This window comes from Urocitellus parryii, chromosome 6 (genome assembly GCF_045843805.1).
Source record: "Urocitellus parryii isolate mUroPar1 chromosome 6, mUroPar1.hap1, whole genome shotgun sequence".
In the NCBI taxonomy this organism is placed as follows: Eukaryota; Metazoa; Chordata; class Mammalia; order Rodentia; family Sciuridae; genus Urocitellus; species Urocitellus parryii.
The window spans coordinates 24186621-24212457 of record NC_135536.1 but is presented as its reverse complement, the minus strand read 5'-3'; the positions used below and the strand labels follow the sequence as shown (position 1 = coordinate 24212457).

The 25837-nt window shown below is 36.6% G+C and overlaps 1 protein-coding gene across 16 annotated transcripts in view; it reads left to right on the top strand.

Annotated features, from left to right (window-relative positions):
- The window catches only part of Nrxn3 (neurexin 3), a 1484695-nt gene that overhangs the window by 1223611 nt on the left and 235247 nt on the right, over positions 1-25837 (top strand). The gene's annotated exons all lie outside the window — the stretch shown is intronic.

The following is a 25837-nucleotide window of genomic DNA, read 5'->3' as shown; positions in this document are numbered from 1 at the left end:
TGGTTTTGTTTATGTTTTTGCTTTTGATTCCAACACTTTGGCATATTTACAGTCTTTGAGATATTGGCTTAAAATCATAGGAGGAGAACATGTGAGGAAAGGGAAAGAGATTCTGTCATTTAGCATTCTTAAGTACCTACATCCATTAGCATCGTTGCTGAAACTGATCTAGTCTTTGTCAATGTACAATTTTCCGTAGTATTTGAGAATCAAAAATTCAAATGCCTAAAGGGTTGGGAGTTAGCTTTCTGTTACTATAACAAAATATTGGAGATAATAAAAAGAAGGCAGATTTTAAAATTTTAAAGGTTTCAGTCCATGTCTGATTAACTCTGTTACTTTTGAGCCTGTGATGAGGCAGTACAGCATGGCAGAGCATGTTGTAACGAATGCTGCTCACCTCAGGGTGGTCAGGAAGCAAAGAGAGAGACAGGAAGGGGCCAGGATCCCCTCCAAGGGCACACCCTCAGTAACCAAACTTCCTCCTGTGAGGCTCCACCTCTTATAGGTTTCAACAGCCCCCAATAATACTGAGGAATGGAAGCCAAGTCGTTCACACACAGGTCTTTGGAGAACATACCAGATCCAAACTATAGCAGGATGCAGTGGGTGATGTAGAAGAAGGTAGTGGTGGGGTGGGGTAGGAAGAAGATCTGTTTGCTAGACAGCATGTAGTTCTTAGAAGTGGGCAGCTGTTTTTAGCTTTAACCAACTAGCCATATAGGACCAGTTTTGTCACTTTCAAGTTAAAAAAATGGAAATGTGAAATTTTACACAGAACTCTCAATTTATGCAAGTTGGAAACACATCCAACATTTTAACAAACTGACCCTTGGCCAGCACTGAGAAGGCCATCTCTAGTTTTAACTGATCCAGTTTATAGCTTGCCTCACAGGCTCTAGGAAAGATATCAACCCTTTCTTTTCATGGTTTGGGGACATTTTTTCCTTAAGAAAACCATAAGGAAACTCAACTGCTCTCAGCTGTTCCGTGGTTACTTGGCCATTCATGGGCTTATAGATGATAATGAAGTTGTCTTGGAGGGCTGCCATATCCATGAGGTAGTTGCTTATCTGATTTTGTAATCTTTTATCAATTCCCTCTCCTGCTTGAAGGCCAGGCTGAGGGGATGGTACGGAATTTTAAGTGGTTTCAAATCAAGTCCAATCTGTTAGGATCTTCATAGTAATAGCAAGATATATTATTAATAACAATAGCAGACAATGATAATAATATATCATATTGTAAGTTTACCCTGAAGTTGGCCAACCAAGGAAGCTTTTCAGCCACCATCCAACCAAGAGTATTATATTTGCTTGAAATCCCTCATAGTTTCTCTCCAACATGATTTTTTTTTTCTTGCCAGTTTTTAAGGAGAATGTATAGCATAAAGATTAAGAGTGCAGACTTTGGGCTCATATTATCTGGGTTCCACTACTTCTGTCTATGAAGCCTTCCAAAAATACTTAGCCTCTGCAAGCTGCTATTTTCTCATCTATATATAGGATATAGTAATAGTTCTTATGTACTATTAGGTATGATTCAATGAGATGCATCATGTAAATCATCTAGCAAACTATCTGCTATATTTTATAGGTATTGCTAAACTACTTTAGAATTGTCATTGGCTTGTTATTATTATTGGGGTATTAGCTTTGTAGTTATTGGCAGGAGGCCACAGTTTCTCTACCCAAGGTCTTCTCCACAGAACTGCTTAAACACTCAGAAATAGTGGCTGTCTTCTCTCAGGTTGAGTGAACTGAGACAGAGAGAGAGAGAGAGAGAGAGAGAGAGAGAGAGAGAGAGAGAGAGAGAGAAAATGAATACAAACCATGCAGAAACTTTTACTTCTGCCCTATTTATTCATGAGAAATGAATCCTTATGTCTGCCCCCTAGTATGGAGAAATGAAAATAGATGTTAAAGAATTTATATGGGCATGATGGCACAGATATATAAACTCAGTTACTCAGGAGGTTGAGGGAGAATGATCTCAAGTTCAAGACCAGATTGGGAAACTTAGTAATGCCCTGTCTCAAAGATATAAAGGGGTGAGGATATAGCTCAATAATAGGGCATCCCTGTGTTCAGTCCATAGTACCAAAACAAAAAAAAAATGCAGACATATTTTAATACCCCCACAAAGCAAAATATCATTGTTTTCATTTTATAAATGAAGCAATTGATACATAAAGAAGTTAGATAATTGCCCCCCAAAAAATACAGTTAAAAATTGGCATAATTTTGGAAGTTCCTACCCAACCCCACAGTCTAGGTGACATTGTGACCCTGTTGTTTTAAATAATAGATTATAAAAGTGGTGTCACCAGTTCTATTTCTCATACTGTGTGTATATATGAACTGTGTGCCTTATAGTAAAAACAAAAAAAAATTGAAGAGCTTATTATTTTCTAGAATTATTTTGTTGAAGTCATGATTTTAGAGTAGTCATTTGTATGCAATCCATCTGATAAAGGGAAGTATATTTCTCACTGGGATTAGTAAATGCAGAAAACATCATCCATCATAGTCATCACAAAGCAATTAAGTACCTAATTGTGCATGGAACTGAGTTTGCTACTGAAACAGAAAACTTTGTAGGCCTGCTGCCTACCCTCTTGGGGCTTGGAATCCAAGAAATCAGTAGAAGACTGAAGGATAGGAAAGAGAATGAGAACACAAGGCATTAGTAACAGAATGAAATGTGGTGCCGAGACAACGTCAGACTAAAAGGAGATGTCCCAGCGAGGACAAAGGTTAAGTAGTTAAATTTGAATGACCTGGATTTTTAAAAAAGCACAAGAATAACTAAAAAAAAAAAAAAAAAAAAAAAAAAGGTTCCATGTTATACTTAACAAAACAACAAAAAGCTTAAAGCATTTGCTTATTCTTGAGACTCAACTTTTGCTGAAATTTGTACCTTATTTTTTTCTCTTTAAAGCAGAATTTCTCAATTTATCCCCCCTTCCAGGTCAATGATCATTTTTAATCCCTAATTTCCGTCACTATCCCTCAGTGTAATCACTAGTGTTTGAATATTTATACATATAAGGCTTATGTCTATTATTTTCATGCAGAAAGAAGGGAGAGTGTTCCTAATTTTCACATCCATTTATAAATATTCTCAATCAATCATGCATTTATAATCCAACTGGGAAGATATAATTCAGACACAATAGCCTGTCTGCTGCTAGTGTCTGCTGTAAAATTGATCAGTTGGCCAAGTTATGCTATTTTTTTAAAACTTACTTGGCTCTCTTTCTGGGAAGAAGAAAGACAAAAAAGACCAGAAACCAGAAACAGCAGGTGCTGCCGAAATAGTATTCTTCTTATCTCTGCTGATTTCAAGGGGAGAGCAAAAGAATGTGTAATTGCTTCTCTCTCAGGCTGTTGGGATGGTGCCTGTCTCTCTGGCATTATCCATTTATTTGATCTAGGTACGAATAGAAGCAGAAATAAATTAAAAATGTATTTTCCCAAAGGCTCTAAGGACGTTACTCATACAGACTCTCTCCCACCCAAATCTGTCAGCGGTGTGTAAATATATATTTAGGGAAAAGTGCATGAGGTCAAAAGCTCTCCTGGACATTCTTCCCCCATCATTTGCTTTACCTTCCCTTCTTATGCACAAGTGGAAAGACAGATAACAGAACAACAGAGAAATTCAGTATAGACATGATGGCACCACGTTTCTTCTCCATGTGGTGGTGATTGAAAAAAGTTGAGTTTCTAAAAACAAAACAAGAAAAGCAAAACAAAAACTTAAATGTTGATGGATTTGCTGATTTGAAATGTTGTATTATAAAACAATTAAATGGAGGAGACTATTCCCCAACCCAGGAAAGAGAACAAATGGGAAGGTGCATCTGTTCTCATTTTGACATTGGACAGAAGGCGGCCTCCTGGCTGCCCTGTCACTTCCTATCTGTTCAGGCTCCCTTTCACTGGCCTCTCATGGATCAGTTTCTGACTCACATTAGAGACTCCCTTTCCTGATGCTGCCTTCTCCCTGGGACTTTACCTTTTCTTTGCTGTTCCTGTCGGCGCCTAGAATTTAGGAGAAGCTCAATGTTATGGTTCACATCATTTTAAACATTTTCAGAGAGTGATACCTCAATATTTGAAAGATTTTAGTACTCATTGGCGTTCTTTAAATTTAGCAGTAAGGATGTTTTTCCAAATATCTGCAACTAAATTCCTTCTATAACAGTAAGAGCCGTTGCTTTCTGCTGTATCCTCAATGGCAGTAAAGCATTTGCTTACATCAGCCATGAACATTCTCCAGTGTAATTAATAAAGTCTATATGAAGTTTTTCCCATTACTTTTAATTTTCAGTCCTTCAAAATTAACTGCTAAGTTTGAATTACTATTGGTAATTTTGTCTTTTCTTTTTCTGAAACCAAAACTACTTTAGGTAGCCCTTGTGTGAAGTGAGTGATTCACCCCTTTAGAAATGTGGATACTTTGAATTTGGTTGACATCATCACATTTTGTACATACATTCGTCCCCCATTATCTGTGGTTTTGCTTTCTGTGATTTCAGTTACCTGAGGTCATCTGTGGTCTGAAAATATTAAAAGGAAACTTCCAGAAATAAGCTGTTGATAACTTTTAAATTAAACACCACTCTGAGTCTTGTGAAATCTCAGGCAGCCTGAAACACCACTGGGAACATGAACCATTCCTTTGCCCAGCATATCCACACTGTATAATGCTACCCACACATTAATTATCTAGTAGTCATCTTGGTTTATCAGATAAACTGTTGCAATATCCCCATTTGTGCGTTCAAATAACTCATCTTATTTAAAAATATTCCCAAAACACAAGAAAGGTGATGTAAAGGAGGTACAAGAGCACAGACCATGTCCAGCACAATGTGGCAATGCTGTAGGGCATATAGGAAAAACCGTATTCATAGAGTTTGGTAGTATTGAGTTTCATCCATCCAATTGGGGGTCTTAGAAAATATTATCTATGGATAAGGGGAACTACTGTAATTTTATATAGATTGTATATTTGTAAACATACACATACATGTATGCAATTTCTTGATTAATTAGACAATGCTCTTTAAGTGTAGAGATCCTGCCTTATTTATTTGTGTATCTTCCGATACAAGACGTAGCACATGGTAGATGTTCCGTACATGTATGTTTAGTGAGCTAGTAAATGAATGGATGGACATGTTGGTGACAGATAAATTCATGGTGTACACTTAGAAGTCATACTTCATTTTTCGTATCAGAACTGTGCTGTGCTGACCAGAAGATGCCCCAACTAACTTATTGTCCAATATAAGCATCGCCATCTTGCCTGAAAGTGCTTCCTTACTTGGGTTCTTTGGGCCTAACCAAGTACATCCGCCATCTGTACTCTGTTACCATACCTACTCAAGGTAAAGGATAAATGTAGAAAGTTTGAGTGTACACAGTCCATGAGACTACTGTTACTTCTCATGTATATTACAAGCTCAGGAGGTGTTCAAAATCACTCTCAGTGGAAAAAAAAAATTCCAAAAATTTTTCCCTGAAATTCATTGTACTCATAGTTATAATTTAGTATAAGGACAGGATACAGATTACAGTCACTCAAGATAAGAGATACATGGGGCAGAGTCCAGAAGGGTTCCAAATGTGAACTCCCAGTGGAGTCACAGCACTAACTTCTCCAGATAGCAGTGTGAGACATAGACACAGAATATGCTGATAAGAGAAATAGACCCAAGCATTGGTCCTTGGAGTTCTTCTGTGGGGAAAGGGGGCTCCGTCACATAATAACAGTTCATTGTCCATGTGGCTGATCTCAGTCTCTAGCCCCTCTAGATATGGACCTGATAATGTGTGACAGAAATCACACACCCTACATTACAGCATTAGTGTGGCTCACTTCTCCAACAAAATTCACATTCTTAGCCTTGCTGGTATGCCAGCTCCCACCCTAAATAATGACATTGTTTCTACCAGTCATACTCTCCCATGGGTTTACAGATTACCTCCTAGAAGTCAAGGACAAATTCCATGTCTCTCCTAAGGCAGTTAAATTCCATACTGTAAAATAGTCTTCACCTTAGGCTCTACTCCAAAGACCTCACCAAACCAATCATGTCCAAATGAAAGAAATAGAAAGTCTGATTTTGCTTTCACAGCTCTTAAAGTAGTCATGATAGATGTATTTACAAGGAATAAAATCCCGTCAGGTAAGTTTATTTTTGTTTGTTTAACTTTGGTACTAGAAATTGAACCCAGGGGTGCTTTACCATTGAGCTACACAAGCAGCTCTTTTTAAAATTTAATACTTATTTAGTTATTGAGGGTCTCAGTTGCCCAGGCTGACATTGAACTTGCTATCCTCCTGCTTTAGCCTCCCAAGTTGCTAGGACTACATATGTGCACCACCACACTTGGCTCCCTCAAGTCAATTTAAGTCAAGTATCTATGTAGACAGTTGCATCTCTGCACTATGAGCCCTTATGTGAGTCCTTTTAAAACTCTGATTCTGTTGCCTTGCTCTCTATGACAAAATTATTTTTAGTAATAATCAGTTAATAATTTAGTAACTGTTATTTAGTTTTAAAACAATTTACAAAGAAAACATTTCAATTTTAAAGATTTATTCAAATTCACTAGGAATATTTCATATATGACCTAAAACTTGAACTTACCAAGCAAAAAACATTATATAACACAGTTTTTCTCAGTTTTACCAAGTGAGTGAACACAAATGAAAAATCATTAAAAATCCTAAATGGTGCTGGCTTATGCCTGTAATCCCAGTGACTCAGGAGGCTAAGGTAGGAGAATCACAGGTTTGAAGCTAGTCTTAGCAAAGTAGCAAGGCTATAAGCAACTAGAGTACACTCTGTCTCAAAATAAAAAAATAAAAATAAAAAGGCCTGGGATGTGGCTCAGTTAAGTTTAAGAGCTCTTGAGTTTAATCCCTGGCACCAAAATAAATAAATGATAAATAAATAAATAAATAAATAAATAAATAAATAAATAAATTCTAGTGGGCTCAAAAGAATGGCTGAATTGACTAACTCATGTGTTAGTCTGCTTTCTGTCTCTATAATAAATGTCTGAGACAATCATCTTATAAAAAGAAAAAGTTTGTGTGGGCTCACAGTTTTAGAGACTTCAGTCTATGATCAGGCCTAGTCCCTTGCTTTTGAGCCTGTGGTGAGGCAGCTCACCATGAGGGTATTACTGCACAGGGGTCCGAGGAGAGCTCCAATAGTGGAGGAGTCTTCCACTCAGATCTTCCAGGTTCTTTAGCATGTCACAGGGAATAATTTAAATATGAACCAGATATGAGTAACAGAGAAAGAGATTTATTATAAAGGGAAAATAGTACATACCTGAGAATGGGAGTGCAGAGATGTCAGGGAGATGTGGGGGGGGTGGAGAGAGATGCATCTGTGCCATCTTGGTCTAGGGTTTTAATATTCATGGAGGGCCACTGGGCTTGGGAGCTGAACTAGAGATGGGTTTACCACTAGTTATGCAATTTCATGCCAGTTTCCCTCCTTGTGTTGCACATGTCCTTGCATATTCTTTTTTTTATCCCTTTCTTTTTCTTTCTTTCTTTCTCTCTCTCTCTTTTTTTTTTTTTTTTTTTTTTTTTTTGCAGTGCCAAGAATTAAACCCAGGGCATGTCAGATGATGGCTCTACCACCAAACTGTATCCCAGACTTGCCCTCACATGTTCTAATCATGCTGCTTCCTACATGGCATGTCTTACTGGCATCTTAAATCTCCACTCAGGTGTGTGGTGTACTGTTGTAATGAGACTCCAGTCATGTCTAGGTCACCAAAGTCTCTTGGATATATTCCCCGAAAGAGTGGCTGCTCCAGATGCCTTGTAGTTATCTCCTGGTTTTATTCCTTTTTCACCAGTCAGTAGGCAGGCTGGAGGCAAGGGTGTGAGCGCAAGGACCCAGGCCGTGTTGCTCTTAATTTGTTTATGGCATTCCAACAGATTGTGGATATTTCTCTTTGGAGACTCAGTGTTTTCTCTGTATCCCTATATTTCTGTCCCAGTGGGAGCAGGTGGTAGAGCCGAACTGCTCACTTTGTAGCCTCAAAGTGAAAGAGCAAGAAGAAGGATCTGGTTCCCATGATTCCCTTCCAAAAGAAGTGCCCCCAATGGCCTGAAGACCACCCACTAGGCCCCACCACCTCCCAATAATGTCCCCCTGGGGAGCACACATTTACCACCTGAATATTTGGGAAGGACGGTTATGATCCAAATTCTTTCTTTTGCCTTTGCAATCACAGTGCATCACTTTTTAATCCAAATGTTGTTATTCAACCACAGGGATATACAGTATCATTGTGTTGGAGACACACACCACACCTAAATCAAGTGCTAATGAGTCTGGAACATTACAAAATTACCCTCCAAGTAAATGTACATAGCTGGTGTTGGGGGTTGGGGACTGATTATGTAATTGGGAGTTCTTTGAATCATCTTTCATGGAGGCTTCAATGGTTATTAAATAATACATAATAACAACATTAATTTGGAGCTTACATATATCATCTTAAATGCAACATTGTCTGCAGCCATTGTGTAGAAACTTAACCAACTCAAGGTCTTGTTCTTTTGTGGCTGGAATATTTTATCACTCACATTTACAATTGTAGAGGGTTCTCCCTCTACAATTAAAGAATTAAAATTTCTGTCTCTTTAAACTCAGTAATGTCTTCTCTGTAGCATGAAAGATTAAGGCTTTTTCCCCACAACTCGGTGTGTTTGTGAGCTGGAGAGCTCACCCTGATGTTCTTTCCTTGCCTAGGGTGGCATGTATTCTGAGGAGGGGCCAGGATTGCTCATGCATTGCTGTGCAGCTTTTGCTGGTGCTATTTACAGTCCTAATTAAATGGAGGATTATTAGAAATGGGAAGGCAGCTATAAATAGTGTGGTCCATTTTATCTGTTTCTCTGGTGTGTGGGAAGAGCTTTGCTGAGCTTCTCCCTTGAAGTTCAGTTAAGTCAGGATGTGTTCTGCTTTTGTTATTCTGCTTTGGCTTAAAAATAAAATCTCCTGATGCTGATCAAAGAGGGAAAACAAAACAAGACAAAACAAAGAGGAATCACTCTTAGTCACTGTACAATATGGACATAAGGCAAATGGAATGAAATGGCAATTGGGAGGGGTATAAGCAATGTAAGAATAAAGAGAAAAAAAATGAGGGCCTAATTCTTTCTGACAACATTTTGTCTGAAAACAACTATAAATAAATCTTATTTTCAGGTCTGTAAAAAATTGTTTCCCTTCATCCAGTCATAATGCGATCAACCAGTCTGTTCAGAGAGCAGAGGAATGAGGTCGGGGAAACTTCTCTTTCTGCCTTCCTGTTAGGATGCCTTTTGCAGACAGTGGGGATCTCTGGTGCCTTCTCTTCCTACATAGTGGAGAGGGCAGGAGACAGTTCAGTTCTAGGTGCAGTGTTATGGCCAGAACTGAATTTGACTTCAGCTAAATCATTTGACCTTTGCAAACCACTCATTTACCAACATAGGAACTGCCCTTAGACATAGTGCCCCAAATCTTGGTTTTCTGATAAACTTCCCTATTGCAACTCTGGTACCCTCTCTCCTCGCCTGCAGCCCTTCCTTTGCAAGATGCCACACACATCTACTGATGTGCCTCTTTGATCTCCCCTCTTCAAAAGGCTTCAATGTGTCTCAGTTACCTGTTTAAAATTTCTCAAATTCCTTAACCTTCATCAAGACAACCAATGATTCTCTTCTAATCAACATATGCACCCTCTCTCCAGTTTCCTTGGTTCAAAGACATTACAGACATTGCCCAAACTCATAGGATGTTTTAGTTATTACCTGTTTGTTTTTGTTGTCTCTTTGTTTGTATCCTGGTATATCATCCTTGTTCTCCTACTTATCTTAATTTTATGTCAAAGCTCAAATGAAAATTAATATTTATGCCTTCTGCTGAGTTCTCAAAACCTTAATGACTGAGCTTCTCATGTGGCACTGAGTGGCTAGGTAGTTAACTTTATTTGGGTATATGTGTTGTTGTTGTTTTGTCACCATCTAATTTTAAACTCTTAAAAAACAAAAAACTAATGTGAACCTGTTGTATTTTGGAACATATGAAAGATTTTTTTTTCTTAAATAGTCTTCTTTGATCTGTCAAGCATTCCATGGGAGATAAAATATCCACAGTTTCATACGTGAAAGTAGTAGAAACTCAGAGAAGTTACATAATTTGCCCCAAATCATTATTAGACTGATAAGTGTTAGATGCAGATTTGAAAATACTGGACTTCTGACTACATCTTTTGCTCTTTTCATCATTTGTGGTGGCTTTTATGATTTTCATGACTACCACAATGCCTGGCATTGTTTTGATCTTTACAAATTAATGTCAGAATTTGTTAACTGAAGAAATAAAGGAATGAGTGAATGAATGAGTGAATGAATGGATGTCAACAGTACTATGTACATTGATGAGCATGATCACTCTGAGGATTTCATGATGATATTTTCAGGATACCTGCCAGGACCTGGAGACACAAAGCAACTTTGTTAATAAATAATAAAAATCAAGACAAGGATAATATACCAATTGGAATAATGCTCCTTCTCCAATTTAAAACATATGTGTTTGAAAGCAGATTCGCAGCATTTATAGAATGTTTTGCCTCTCATTTCACTCTAAGTTAGTACATAAAAATCCAGTGAAACACAAAAACATAGAGTCTGATTCGAAGAGTGACATTCATCTCAATGCAACATACCCAGAGAGAGTAATGTTCCTTTAAATTCTCAGGTGGTTAAAAAGAAAACTATGGAGATGTAACAAAGAAGTGAGACTGGTATTTCTCTGAGCCTCTGTTTTCTCATCTTGAAACAGTGAAAATAATAGTTAGCCACAGTGTTTTGGTTTGGTTAAGGATATTTAAGTATAGCCCTTAGGATAGTGACTGGATATGAAAATACCAAGTATTTTCTGATATCTTAGCATTGCAAGAAGAAGAGCACTTTTCTTACTAAATCATACCTGAATTTTTTTCTCACAATACTTCTTCACATTTGGTCTGAGCATACAATTTTTTTCTAATAAATTTATGTTTTGTCTATAATGTTTATATCTATTTATATATTTGTTTGTTTGCTTTGTAGTACTGGCATTAAACCCAAGTGTTCTTTACCACTGAGCTACATCCCCAGCCATTTCTGTTTTTTTTTTTATTTTGAGACAGTATCACTCAGTTGCTGAGGCAGGCACTGAACTTGCAGTGCTCCTGACTTGGCCTCCAGAGTAACTGGAGTTACAGGCAAGGGAAACTTCACTTATCTTGTTCATAATGTTTAATTAAGGTCAAGAAAATCATGTTAGGCTGATGCAGGAAGAAGGCAGTCTGGACACAGCAGTGATTGTGCAATGAGCCATTGCTATCTTGCCCTGTCTCCCTCCCTCCTCTTCTCTGAATTTAAGGTTACACACAAAGCACTCCAGAGAATGACTGCATAGTTGCTGTGGATGATTCTTCTAAGATCATTACCAGCTACTCATGTTTGGAAAGAGACTGCCCCTCTTGCAGTGATAATAACAATTAGATAAAAGGATTAAGCTGGTTGCATCTTTGGAGTTCTGTATTCCATACACAATACTGTTTCAACTCCTTGAAGTTGTCATAGACTTGAAATTGATGACCCAAGAACATAGATTTGGAAGTAACAGAATTTCTGGCCATAACTAAGTTGTTTTTTTTTTTCTGGATATTATTATTATTATTATTATTATTAGCCAGGTGACACTCACTAAGTTTTACAGACAGCCTAATTGAGGACAATTTCCCAGGTGTATACTCCTTTTTACCCTCCTCATCATCCCTTCATGGGTTCATCCAAGTAGAAAGGATAAATACATATGTATGATGAATACATTTTCCAGCCAGACACTGTTAATGTCTGTAAACAAGTCTGGATGGCGCCTGGCAAAATGCCAGAGGGAGTGGTTTGTGAAGTAATTCCATCGAGCTATTAAGTGTGGAGATTCCTTATTGGTTGACTTCGAGCCATTAAGTGTGGAGATTCCTTATTGGTTGACTGATGTATCTAGTTTATGTTAATTAAGATAAGCTGTGCAAAATATATAAATACCTCTGTTGTCCTACAATAAACGGCTTCCACTCCTGCTGTATCAATGTACACAAGTTGTTTGTCATCCCCCCATTATTTTGCTGCAGCCAGACTGCGGCAAGACACAACTAGAAAAAAAGTGAATTTGGGGATAGTGGATATTACATCAGTCCAAAATTCAGCTGGACTATCCTAAGATTGACCCATAGATTAGGACCATGCCTCTAGTAAAACAAATAGAAAATACTGCACTCTTCACATATGGGAATACAGATATGTGGGGGTTTATTTCTTAGCTGAAAGAACAGGAGGATGGAACTCCATGGTGAGCCCAGCTGAGGAAGGAGCTGGGCAAGCACACAGAGATTAAGATACAGAATACAGGCAGGACCCAAGGAGCTGGGAGCCCTCTGGGACTTGACACATAAAACCTGCAACCCTGAACGCTAGGGGATAGTGTTTGATTCAGAACAGAAGAGACTGTTTCACCTACAACACCATTACTGATGCTGGTGCGGTTTCAGTGCCCAGGACCTCAGCTGATCACCTGAAGGTGCCTGCCTGGCTTGGGGTGAAAATAGAAGAAGCTACCACCACGGCTCAAAGTAGTGGGGTTCTCACTGAGGTTGTATACAGCAGAGGGAATGGTATACTCCACATGTGAGCAAAGGAATTTAGAGAAGGAATGAAAGAACAGAAGGAAGAGAGGGCAAACTCTCCTTGTGATGTGTAAACATGTAGAACTGCCTTTTGTAGCCTCCTAGACCGAGAGAGAGAGGAGAGAGAGAGAGAGAGAGAGAGAGAGAGAGAGAGAGAGAGAGAGAAGGAATTTAAGCAATAAACTCCTGCAGCTGGAATATTCTCCTTACACTGGAGAATAAAATAAGCAAAGGAGCCAAAGTCCTTTCTGTTCTAATTAAGAGGAAGTTTTAAATGCTAAAGACTTGAGGGCAGGAGTAGCCCTCTATGGGAATGGGTTGTTCAGGTCTTGATAGATGTGTTGCATTTATCTATGGGTGGAGCATGACAAATGACTTCCTTTGTGTTAGGAACCGCCCAAGGATGCTAATTGTAGTCAAGTAATTTCATGCCTGCATCATGAGCACAAGTTAGGTCAAAAGAAAGAAGTTGGGTAGACCATAACCAGAAAACCCCTCATTCTTGCTTGGCTGTGGACTTCCAGGGTTTCATGTCCAAAATATTACTAACTGGAAGAACATGCCACTTTCGGGATGCATGGTAACAGCCTGAAAAGGTCAAGGTGGAATCTTGTGAGAACTTAAGTAAAAACTGAATAGCTCTGATCAGGTAGTTAAGGACTGACTAGAGGTATAATGTTCTTTTTAGTTCTTAGAAGACACTTGATAGTACAACCTGGATATAGTGAGGAACTTGGACATTTTCTTTCAACAGTACCCTTTTGAAGACAAGCTAAGAGTCTACAGCAAACTGCTATTGACTTATCAATCAGTATATGCACAGGGCACATCACCTGTTGCCCTGTGTCCTAGCTGTGTATGAGCATTGTTTTTTTACAGTACATGAAGGCCAAGCTTGTGGCTTAGCATACAGTGCTACTTCAAATATGCACAACGGTCTGCCTCTCTGCTTATCTAATCAGAGCAACAGAGAAATTGACTTTTCATTTTTCCTTTCCCCAGGCCCTGGGAGATGTATGTGCCAAATAGTTGGCATTCTTCATAGCAGAGTCAATCATAATTACAATTCCAAATTAAAGTATACTGCCAACTAGGGCATGTAGTGTTTTATATTACTTGTTTGAACAAATGTAATATTACCTGAAAACAGCAAAATAACAGAAATAAGTAAAGCTCACATTTTTCATGTATAATAATCTTGGGAGTTTTAATTTTATGTGTTTAATTGGCATATGTTTACAGAGTAGAATATTATAGTTTGATGCATGTATACAATATATAATGATCAATTCAGGGTAATAAGCATTTTTACCTTTTAAAATATCATTTCTATGTGTTGGGAGCCTTCAAATTCTACTCAAATTATTCTGAAATGTATCATTGGTTCATATAGATTATAGTTACCCTATTGTGCAGTATGACATTAGAACTACTTCTCCTGCTGTGTTTTGTTTCCCGTTATCCACCTGTTATGGTTTATGTTAAGTGTCACCAAAACTTCATGTGTGAGACAATGCAAGAAAGTTTCGATGTGAAATGATTGGATTATGACAACATTGACGTGAACAGTACATTAATCCCTTTATAGGGATTAACAGGGTGGTGACTTTAGGCAGATAGCTTGTGGTGAAGGAGGTGGGTCACTTGGATAGTGCCTTTGGTGTATACATTTTGCCCTTGTTGAGGACAACTCTCTCTCTCTCTCTCTCCTTCCTGGTGCCATATCCTGAGCTGCTTTCTTCCTCCACACTCTTCCACCATGATGTTTTGCCACACTTGGGGCCCAAAGAAATGGAGCTGGCTATCTATGAACTGAGATCTCTGGAATTGTGAATCCCAAAGTAAACTATTCCACCCTCTAAATTTGTTCTTATCAGGTCTTTTGGTCACAGTAGCTAAAAAGCTAGAACACTACCATCTTGCTATTACTCCTCCTCTTTCCCTTTCTAACCTTTAATGACCTAGCCTATTGTCTGCTTCTATGAGGTCAACGTTTTTAGCTTCCATAAATAAGTGAAAACATGCAATATTTGTCTGTGTCTGGCTTATTTCACTTGATAAAATGTCCTCCAGTTATCCACGTTAAAAATTATAGAATTTCATCCTTTTAAATGGTTGAATGATATTCTATTGTGTATATACTACATTTTTTTAAAAAAATCTGTTTATGCACTGATGAATTTACTGGTTAACTACATATCTTGGGTATGGTGAATACTTCTGTGGATAAATGTGGTTGTGGAGATTTATTTTATCTGAATATTAGATAAAAGAGAAAGCAAAGAAAATGAAATAAATATATTTATCTAAAATTTTATTATAAGTAGAATATGATATTATTCTAGTAACAGTTTTTTGTTTTATTTTAAAATGTCCATTGTAGATGTTAAATATGATCAAAATTTGGGTGAGAGGTTTGTTAGAAGTCAACTATGAAAAATTATATTACAGTAAATCATTCAATTGAATTTTCCTTTGGATCTGATTTGATCTGAGCTTCAGTGGATGTTAACATTTTACAGATGAACATAAAAATATGTTCTGCTTGAATTCATTTAAAATCTATTAATGTACTTTAGAGAAGAAAAGAAAATGTCCTTGATAAATAAGCCAGGCTTTCATTTGTGAGATAGCCTCAATTGCTCTTGCAGTCTTTATGAATAATAGCCATTTGTCCCTTGAATATTGTAGCCTTGTCTGAAAAAATTCTCTGGAACTCCACTTCCTTATTTGTGAAGACAAGGTACATAGTTGAAGAATCTCCATGAAGTTAAATAATTTACTGAAGATTTCAGAAGTTGTTATAGAGCCTGGACTAGAACTTGGTTCACTTATTTAGACAGGAGCACATAGAGCACCAATAAAAACCCAAACTGATCTACTTAGTAGCTCACATTATTGGTGGCAGTGGTGACATGAAGTAGCAAAGAGAATTTAAGACATATTGTTCACCAGCATGGAGTTCATTGTTTTCATCATAGATTTTGGGCTCCTTTATGCGGTTTCTCATGCCTACTTCTCCCATTCCTTTCCATTTGTGGTTTCTCGTGGCTTCTCAGCCTATGGATATGGTACAGAGATGCATCTGGAACATATTTTAGATGGAGGGCACAATGCCAACAAGATTCTAGTTTCATGACTCTTGAAATGCTGTGGATATTTAAGATTACTTATGACATTTCCCTTTTGTGTTCTCCAAGAGAGAATATTGTCAAAGAAATTTTCATCCAGGATTTTTGTGACAATCTTATTTATTCTGACTTTCATTTAACACCAAGAGTAGCTTTTCACACACATCCCTAGAACATAGTTTCTTTGTCCTTGATTTACTGGAATAAACTTGTTTTTCAAATTATTGGGTTAATAATCATAGTGGTAGGCTGCATTGAGTTCTGAATTCATTATCATCACTAGTCAGAGGTGAAAGTGCTAATAATTGAATACTGATGAGTCCTACTCTGATCAATAGCTATAGTCACACTGATTTCCTTTTCAGTGCTAGTCCCTCCTTTCTGTGATTAAGCCTTTTCTACATGTTCCTCTTCTAATGGTTGTACTAGACTGTCTCACTGGGTACCATATTTTAAAAAGTCAACCATCCTCCTTCATTGGCAGCATTCATTGGCAGTAGAATCCACTCAACTGCATACAGAATACTTTAGTTTTTTCTGACTGAAACGTGTTATGCAAACTTGGATTATTGCTCTTTTTTAAAAACTGAAGCCAGATGAATTGTTCCGTAAGATAATTTTTCCACTGTAAGTAGCTGTACCCTTGATTTCTTCTTGGAAAGCTTTTATTTATGCTTTCACTGTGAGATTCTTGTCATTTGCATTACATGCTTCTGTCTAAAAAGCCCTTGGATTACCACCATGATGTGTCTCTGCTGGACACTTCTTTCAAGAGCTGTCAACACCTCTCTTAATTGCAGGGTTTAAACATCAGGCTAGCAATGTGTTAAAGTTAGATGGCAACTTTATTTAAGACAAATGTGTATAGTTTTATTGTTTCAAATACACGTTCAATCATTAAAAATAAATATAGATTTCAAAAAGAGAGCAAGGGAGAGGGGGAGAGAGAAATCTCCAGATGTAAATGGAAAAGCCAAGGTGCATCAAAATTTGTGGTATAAGAAATATCACAAGTACTTACATGTAATACTTCTTTACATATATGCAAACCTACTGCCTTTTCCAGCACCAACCAATCTGGGTGAGCAAGGGTCAGTAGACTTGTTGATGGTAGGTCTTAGAACTTGAACGGAAAAAGGTCTTCAGTTTTACATGTTCATCTTTTTTTCATTTGCAGGTAGAGTAACACTTTAAGAGGTAATCTGGAGCCCGGTTTGGCATCACATGCCTGTAATACCAGGGATTTGAGAAGCTGAAATAGGAGGATCACAAGTTCAAGGCTAACCTGGGCAATCTAACCAGACCCTATTTCAAAATTAAAATAAAAAAGAAAACAGACGAGAATATAGTACAATTACCTATCATGTGCCACGATGTGGGTTCAATCCCCAGTATGGAGTGTAGTAAAGATAGACATAAAGGTGACCTGAGTTTTTAATTCCTTGTCAAATTGTATTTGTGTTTAACGTCTCATATTTGTTTTAGTTTGTTCTTGAATTCCAGTTCCTCTTTGGGTAGTAAAGTCCCTAGATGACATATCTAGCTAGGTTGAGAATCACCTCTTAGTGATTCCCAAATATGATTATGGGTCATTTCAGATTCATCTCAGGAAAGTGCCACCTGTTGAGGTATCAATTCTGAGCAATTTCAACATCTTGTTCACGCTCTTATAGAAGTGACTTTCACCCACAAGTATCTTATATATGGACTTGGGTCTAAATGTCTTCTCTGGCTTTATAAATCTGAATACTGTTGTGGTCTGTAAATGACTTTAACTTGGGTGCTTTAGAATTGCATATTTCTTCTTGCTCTTTGGGTCCTACCTCTTCACTTTTGAGTCAAAGGACAGTTTTTGTGTCACTAGCACTTCAAACTCCACTTCTGAACTTCAAGCCCAGCTATAACCTGTTAGTTTCTTATCAGGGGAAAAAATATATATATGTCTGCTATTTGAACCAAACTGACAGTTTTTGTTGATGAGCCATGCAAGAGATTAAATTCTGGCTTGCTCTTCAATTGTTCCTGAGGCTCTTTGGGACTTACAGTAATAGAACTTTATTTGTGTCAGTAAAGTTGACAGCCTGATTCAGAAGACCACAGGGAGTTGAGTTGTTGATTAAGAAGAGTCATATTGGCCACAGTTTAAAAGGGTAAGAATGCTGAAAGAGAAAACTGTGGCCCCACTGTTGCTTATCCATGAACTCTCTGTCAGAAAATATGTTTTTGGATTTTAATTTCTTCACTGCCTTATAGTATCCTTCAAAATTGTGCACTTATCTCCAGGAAATTTTTATTTTTATTCAAAACTTGTTCAATTGTATTCCTGTTGTTCATGGCCCAAGATATGCTTTCTTTTAGAAATAAAATTTAAAATATTCCAAATAATGAGTATTTAAGAGAAAATGGGGAACAGGGCACGAGGAAAAGGAATCAAAGAAGAAAGAGATAGAGAGTAAGTGAGAACTAAGTATAAGCCATTCAGAATACATTTTATCAAAAATTGCTTTTTAAGTGGCGCTTTCTCTTTCTGCAGAAGACATTATTGAACAAAAAACAAGCCCAATGCAATTCAATTTAAATTTATCACTCTATTATTTTAATATATTTACTCAGGGTTAACAACTCATTAAGCACCAAATTGCTCACTGTTAATGAGTCTCCGATGTTAAAATTGAGCTGACTTAAACTTTACTGTAAAATAACAACAGTACTATTGCATAAGGATGTAATAAAAATTAAGTAAATGCTATTAAATGTCTATGAGGTGGAAAGCAGATTTGTAACATGAAATATAAACTGCATCAGAGACATGTGCTTTGCAGAAACATGAGCAATAGCTTTTATCTACCAAAACATGATAAGCTTAATTTTGTATAATATAGTCTTAATTCCTATAACGTCATCTACAAAAACAGAAGATCATGTATATTTTATTCGTGCACCTAACCTTATTTCTAATGTCAGATAGTTCTAGATTCTTATCAACATGTAACCAAAGAACCTTGGCTCTTACCAGTCTATAACCATTATCAAGGTTATTCTGGCAGTCTTAAATACTGAAAGGATTGGATAACAAACCAGTCAATCATGATTGTTATCCAAATTCGTCTCTTCTCTTTCTCCATCACCTGGTGGTCCATGAAGCACTAGCCTCTAGAGTCTACTTGCCTGTGTTTTTATGAAAACTATCCATCATGGGACCCACCAGAGTTCTGGAGTAGGAGCCTGTGTTTCCCAGCCTGCAACCGTCTGTGGATTAGAGCAATGTGGAGTGTCCCAGTGAGGGTCCACATTCTCCTCCTCACCTCTATGCTGTGAAGGTCACCCAGACTAAGAAAAAGTTCTGCTTATGTCTCAAATTTTAAAGTTTGGTCTTGAGTTTTAATTCTTTATGTTCTCAAGCCCTAACATCCCCTCCAGGAACTTCTCTCCAACAAAATCTCCTTCCTTTTTGTACCATTATCAAAAAAAACTTCCTGGGGCTAGGGATATAGCTCAGTTGGTAGAATGCTTACCTTGTCTGCACAAGGCCCTGGGTTTCATCCCCAGCACCACAAAAATAAACAAACAAAAAAATCTGTAAATATTAACGGAGCAAAAAGTTACAGTAGTGTTAGTTAAAGAAAGAAGACATTGGGCTAATATTTTCTCAAACAGCATTGGGTTCTTCTACAGCTGATCAAGAAGAGATTTGTTATGCATTTATTCATAATGTCTATGGCTTTGGGCAATATGTAGATGAAAAATAGTTATGAAATATATTCCACTTACATTTTTGAATAGGCAACATTCTGTTCATATAAAGATAGGAAATGTAAAGGAATTTACTTTTTTCTTATTTTTGCTATATTTCTTAGGAAATGTCATCCTTTAGTCAGTATACTGCTGTAGAAATCATCATTGAGGAATCATAGTTATCACTAATTCACTTTGATTTGATTTATGGCCTTATATTTTATCCTTATTAATAAATGACCCCATTTTAGGATTTAAAAACATGTTTACAATATGCATAAAATGATTTTTTTGTTCTCTCTTGGTTCATCCACAGCTTAATATTTTACAGAATCATAATTGACAGAAAACAAATTGAGGGCTAAGTTTAAAATCCACACAAAAGAATTTAACAAGACACTTTAATAGATTTTAAGATAGATGATTTATTAATCCAAAATTGAGCATTAGAATTCTCCTACATACTGTTTACAAGACTATAATTTTCAGGTTTTTTTTTTTTTTAATTCAATGTGATTCATGTACTTAAATGAAAAAACTTTTTAAATCTCTTTTTATATTCTGGGTTTTGTAGATGCTGAAATAACTCAGTGTTTTAAGGATTCAGTAGCAAGTGGATTTCCATTTCTGTGAGAGGATAGGCACCTTCTCGTTTATTTTTACTCCTCTTTCCATAAAAGGTACCTTTATTTGTTTCACCATCATTTGAGCGAGAGTGCCAATTTCTTAAACTGGAGTTCATTTTAGATGTTTGGATAGAGCAGTGGTTTGCTTTGGTGTCAATTTGCATTTATTAAGGTAGAGATTGCAAACAGTGACATGCTTTAGATCTCAAGTGTACCATTCAATGAATTGTGACAAATGTACATAATTGTGGACCCCATGCTCCTCACACCACGTAAAACTTCTCAATCCCCTCCCAAAGTTTGATCTTGTTCATTCCCAATATTCTTCCACAGCCACAAATCTGATTTCTGCTACCAGAGTTTACTTTTTCTTATTCTAGAGTTTCATAAAAATGCAATTGTATATAGTGTACTATATTTTGTCTGGTTTCTTTCCCCTGCATACTGTTTTTGAGATTCAGTGAATTGCTTTTTAATAATATACATACAATTGAGTCTTGTAGACTTGAACAAGTCAGAATTTCTTATGACATCAGACACTATGATTTGCTACATGAATGCAAAAAGATGTATTTCTGTAGCTTAAGTCCCTGAGTGGTTTTGGACTACTGTAATATAATACTTTTAGCCTTCTCTGTGTTTGCATTCTTTAATTATTAACTTGAAAGTTCTATATTCTTTTATAAATTAGCAAGTTCATTCAACCTAATTGTGGCCCCAGTGCAATACTAAATCTCTTATTCAACATTAAAGACATTTTCTTTGTAATACAATATTTTCATGTGCAGCCTCTTGGATGTTAATGAATTCTATCAACTTCTACTAATAGGTAAGATCAACTAATAAGTTAGTTACTCATTTCCATCTTGTATGTTTCTTTGCAAATAATTGACTAACATGATTTTCTAAGATCTACACTTTCTTAAATAAAGAAAAGCAATGCATCTAACATTAGGCCATTTAATTAAAACCCTAAAGAGCCATTTAACTTGAAGAATAAGTCCAGGAGAGACTTTTATCATCAGTCACCGCACAATAAGAATTATTTTTTTTCTCTCAGTAGAAATAGGCAGTAGAGGTGAGAGGTTGAGCAATGCCCACCAACCTGCACATGAAGGCCTCCAGTTTTCAGCAATATCTCTGAAGTTATTTAGAATCTTTTTAAATCTTTTTTTTTATATTCTTGGTTTTGTAGATGCTGACATAACTCAGTGTTTTAAGGATTTAATAATAAGTCATCATACATTTTAGCTTTTTAGTAGCTTAACATGAAAACATATACTAATTCCTTGGGACTTGGCTTATTGTTATTGTTATTGTTTTTTGTTTTTGTTTTTGTTATTGTATTTTGCTTTTGTTTTGATTTTGATACTACACGTCTGTCTTACTTTTAACATATTGACTCAATTAGGATTTATTGGGCTGGTTATTCATATATTAGCACCTCTTCATACAGAATCAGTGAAGAAAACCTTTTTTTCCAATAGTTTTATTTTAATACGCACATAATAATTGCACATAATTATGGGGTTCGATGTGACATCTCAGTTCATGTAAGCAATGTGTAATGACCAGGTTGGGGTAATTGGCATATCCAACACCTTGGATATTCATCATTCTTTATGTTGAAAATATTAAAAATCCTGTCTATTAGCTATCTGGAAATAGTCAATTCATTGTTGAAACCATAGTTTTACTATTATGCTACAAAATATTAGACATTATCCTTGATCTCTTTTTGAAATAACTTTTTCATCTCACTATTGATTGCTCCTAATGTCAAGTTAGTAAATAAGAAGAAACTACCATTATACTTATTCACCTCCATAAGAAAAATGCAACTCTGGGATTTATAAAATGGGAGGATATTTTAGAAAGTGTCCATGTTTCCATGCATGTTAAACAAGTGCATTTAGAAAATTAACTTCAGGAAAAACAAACTAAACTGAAAAGGCAACAACAGATGTATTATTTTTGATTGATCCAGTGCCACTTTAAAATGACACACAAATCTATTCCTGGTAGCAGAGATAATAATTTTCAATTTGATGGATCCATATTTAACAGAGTCATTACAGATTTTAGAAAATAAAATGTTAATATTCAATATGATATGCCTTCCTTAATCTCTTTAGTGCCACTGTCCTGAATAATAAAATGGTAATAACCTCAGTTAGAACAAATAATTATTTTACTGGTACAGATGCACTTAACTTTACAATAGATGCTTCCTAAGGTGCTGTGTATAAATCATTTTTTAAAAACTGGAATCAACATTTAAATGTTTCAGGGCAGTACACTGCCTAGAGAAACCCTTTGAAGTTTTCTTTTATAATGCAAAAACCCATACTGACTTATCTGTTTTGCAAATTAGGGTGTTTTCCTACTAGTTTGGTTGAAAAATGACACATTCATCTAAATGTAAGAGTTTTAAAATAATGTCTGAGTATATGTAATGTGGCTGTTAGAGGACATAAATGTGTTATTTTAGGGGTTCTTGGTATATAGGGAAGAAATGGGGAGGGCTATCAGAATCACTGGGACCAAGTGTGCTTCCCTTACTCTGATGAAAACCAGTGTCTTACAGAGCCACTGATGGTAATCAGAGTGTGCTGTATCTTTCAGATATTTTGGGGGCAAAGTAAAAAAGATAAAGCATTAAAATCCTATAGATTTTCCGTCCTTTTGATTAAATATCATATTCTTTTGGTTCCGTATCCTTTTAAGTAAAGATAGTCCATGGAGTAAATTGCAGTAAAAAGTAGTACAGTGCCAAGTTATGCCTAAGCAGAATTTCCAGCTCCTAGAGAATGCAAGCTTTTTTTTTTTTTTTTTTTTTTTTTTTTTGCAATTGATATTCTATACATCAATTTCTCAACACTTTATGGATTCAAGAATTTTTTTCAGGGTAGAGACTAGTCGAATCTGTGTCTTGAGCCAAGAGGGCCACAAGGGCTGCTAGGAAAGGTATCTGAAAAGGAAAAAAAGCCAGACTCCAGCCCTGGGGGTTTGCATAACAGATAACAAAGTATAGCTAGGGCTCATGCAAGTGCCTCAGAACCTCCTTCAGGTGCAAGTTTGTGTTTAGGAAACAGGCCGGTTTCTTTCTGGATATATTCTTCCAAGGCATAATGATGATTTTTTAAATCCCTTTTGTTCATTTCCACATTAGACAATTCTAAGAGTCATTATGTATATTTTATCTGAAAATTAGTAGCTGTTTATTAGTGCTTGGTTTTCTAGATCAGTATGTAAAATACCGTTTTTTCCAAGAGTCAATCAGTTGTAGAAGTCAACATAGTTTGCACATATCTCATTAGGCTGTGCACATTGGCATTCCACTCCACCTCTGTCCACCTAGCTGTGGAGAATGGAATGGGAAGGGCAGACCACCTGCCTACAGCTCCTGCCCTCTCCTGTTCATGTTGTGGACAATCATTAAAACATGAAAAGACATTTGGCAGATTTCCTTACAGTGAATGTCTTCTATTCTCTCTGCTTTTGGTACAGAAGAGCTAGCATTTACTATCATAATTGATCATTGTAGAGTCTTAGATGTAGCATGGGAAAAATTGAACAGTATTTTCCATTCATCCAGAACTGTGCTATTCAATTTAGTAGCCACTATCATATGCAGCTATTAAGTATTTAAAGTATGTCTAGTGTGAATGGGGAAATGAATTTTAAAATTTGAGTATAATCAATTTGAATTTTAAAACCAAGGCAGTCAAAAACATTTTTCATTACACACACACATTTATTGTTTGGGAAGAACTGTTTTACTAAAAAGCACTAAAAAATTAATAGCAAGTTGCAGTGTGTCTTAAGGGTAAAATATATACTAGAGTATAGAAAGTTAGTATTAAAAAGATATAAATTATCTCAGTGATAATTTATGAATTAATTAGTTATTAAAATGATTAGAAGTGTGTGTGTATGTGTGTGTTGCTGGGTGTGCAATCCAGGGCCTCGTGCATGCTAGGTAAGCACTCTACCACTACTTCATATCTTTAGCCCTAAAATGATCTTATTTTGAATGGATTGGATTATACAAAACATTGAATATGCAAAAAAATCAAAGAAATAATGTTAATTTCTTCGTACTATTTTTAAATATATCTAAGGATAATGTATAATGACATGTGCTTCACATCACATTTCTATTGACCTTCTTTCTGATCTAGAACATTATGAAATGTTTCTCTGTAGTTCCTGTGCCATTCCTCTATAGGTTCATAAAGCTGATGATACTGTATGAAAATCTCCGACAGAAGTTCTTTTGATGGTTGGTGGCAGGAATGCAAGGGCCGCTTTCTCAACAAATGAGGCCTTAATTATTGTTTTGAGCCCTTCCTGGCGTTCCTTATTGTTTCCTCCTGGGCTTGCCATTCTGTTTTATAAACAATACATCCTTTCTGGCAGTGGGTTTAGAAGCTTTTTATCCTCTCTCCTTTTTCATCCACTAAAAATGCATGATGAAGAAAGATGGGCTGAGGGCTCAGAAAGGATCATGAAGGATCTGGCATCATCTAGTTGGAAAGACACAAGTTTGAATCCTAGTTCTTCTACTTTTCTGCTAAGGGAGCTCGAGTACGTATCTGTATCTTAGATTTTCTAAATTTCTTCTTGTCCTATCTGAAAACGATATCTAGTAGAGAAGGTTCGAATACAAAATTCCAGGAGACTTAAAAGAAATAATACAAAAGTCAGTAGTGTACAACAGATCCTCAAATGTGTTCCAACATCCCCGAGTTTAAATTTTTACATTTACTTCAGGACCCCCAAAGAGTCCTGCCAAGCACATAACAAGCAGGGCACCCTCAACAGTTAACAGACAGATCCCTGCCCAGCAATGAAAAGATTTCATCTCTCCCCTGACTTGGTCCCTCTTTCTAAACTCTGTGCAACCTTTTGATTCTTTCACTTCCATTAAAATTAAATTACCACTTAGATTAGATCAAAAGATTGTCCCTGGTTGCAAGGAGAGGACAGAATACTTTAAGCTAGCACTAATCCCTTAATGCAGGGTGATATTTAGGTACAATTTTGTTCCTAGCATGGAAATTATTTTGCAGCCCTCTCTGAAGTACTGAAAGTCCTTCTCCAGTAGCAACCTGGTGCAAGTTAACCTGTTAGCAGAGATTTGCTTTGTGCTTTGGAAAGGCTTGTAAGACAGGCTTTCAACACTGAGATGTGTGATTAACATTAGTTTGCATAAGAAAATGTCACTCCAGGGACAAATTTCTCTTTTTATTCTTTTTTATACTTTAGAACAGAAAAAGAAGGATCACCTGGTTGTTTTTTAGGATGTGGGTAATCACTTGAGTTTCACAGGAAATAGGAAGTGCAGGGCTATTAGTCAAACTCCAGTTCCCCCCAACACTCCCCACCACTACTAACATCATTATCATCATCAAGTGCAAACTCTATTTCCAGTTTGGGTGAGGGGTCCCAACCAAACCCATTACCTGTCTTTCTATTTCTTAGTGTCACTTCATGTTTAGAGAAAACTTGCTGGAATTATCAGAGTATGACCCTCTCTTAGAAGATAAAGTGCTGTCCAGAACACTTACAC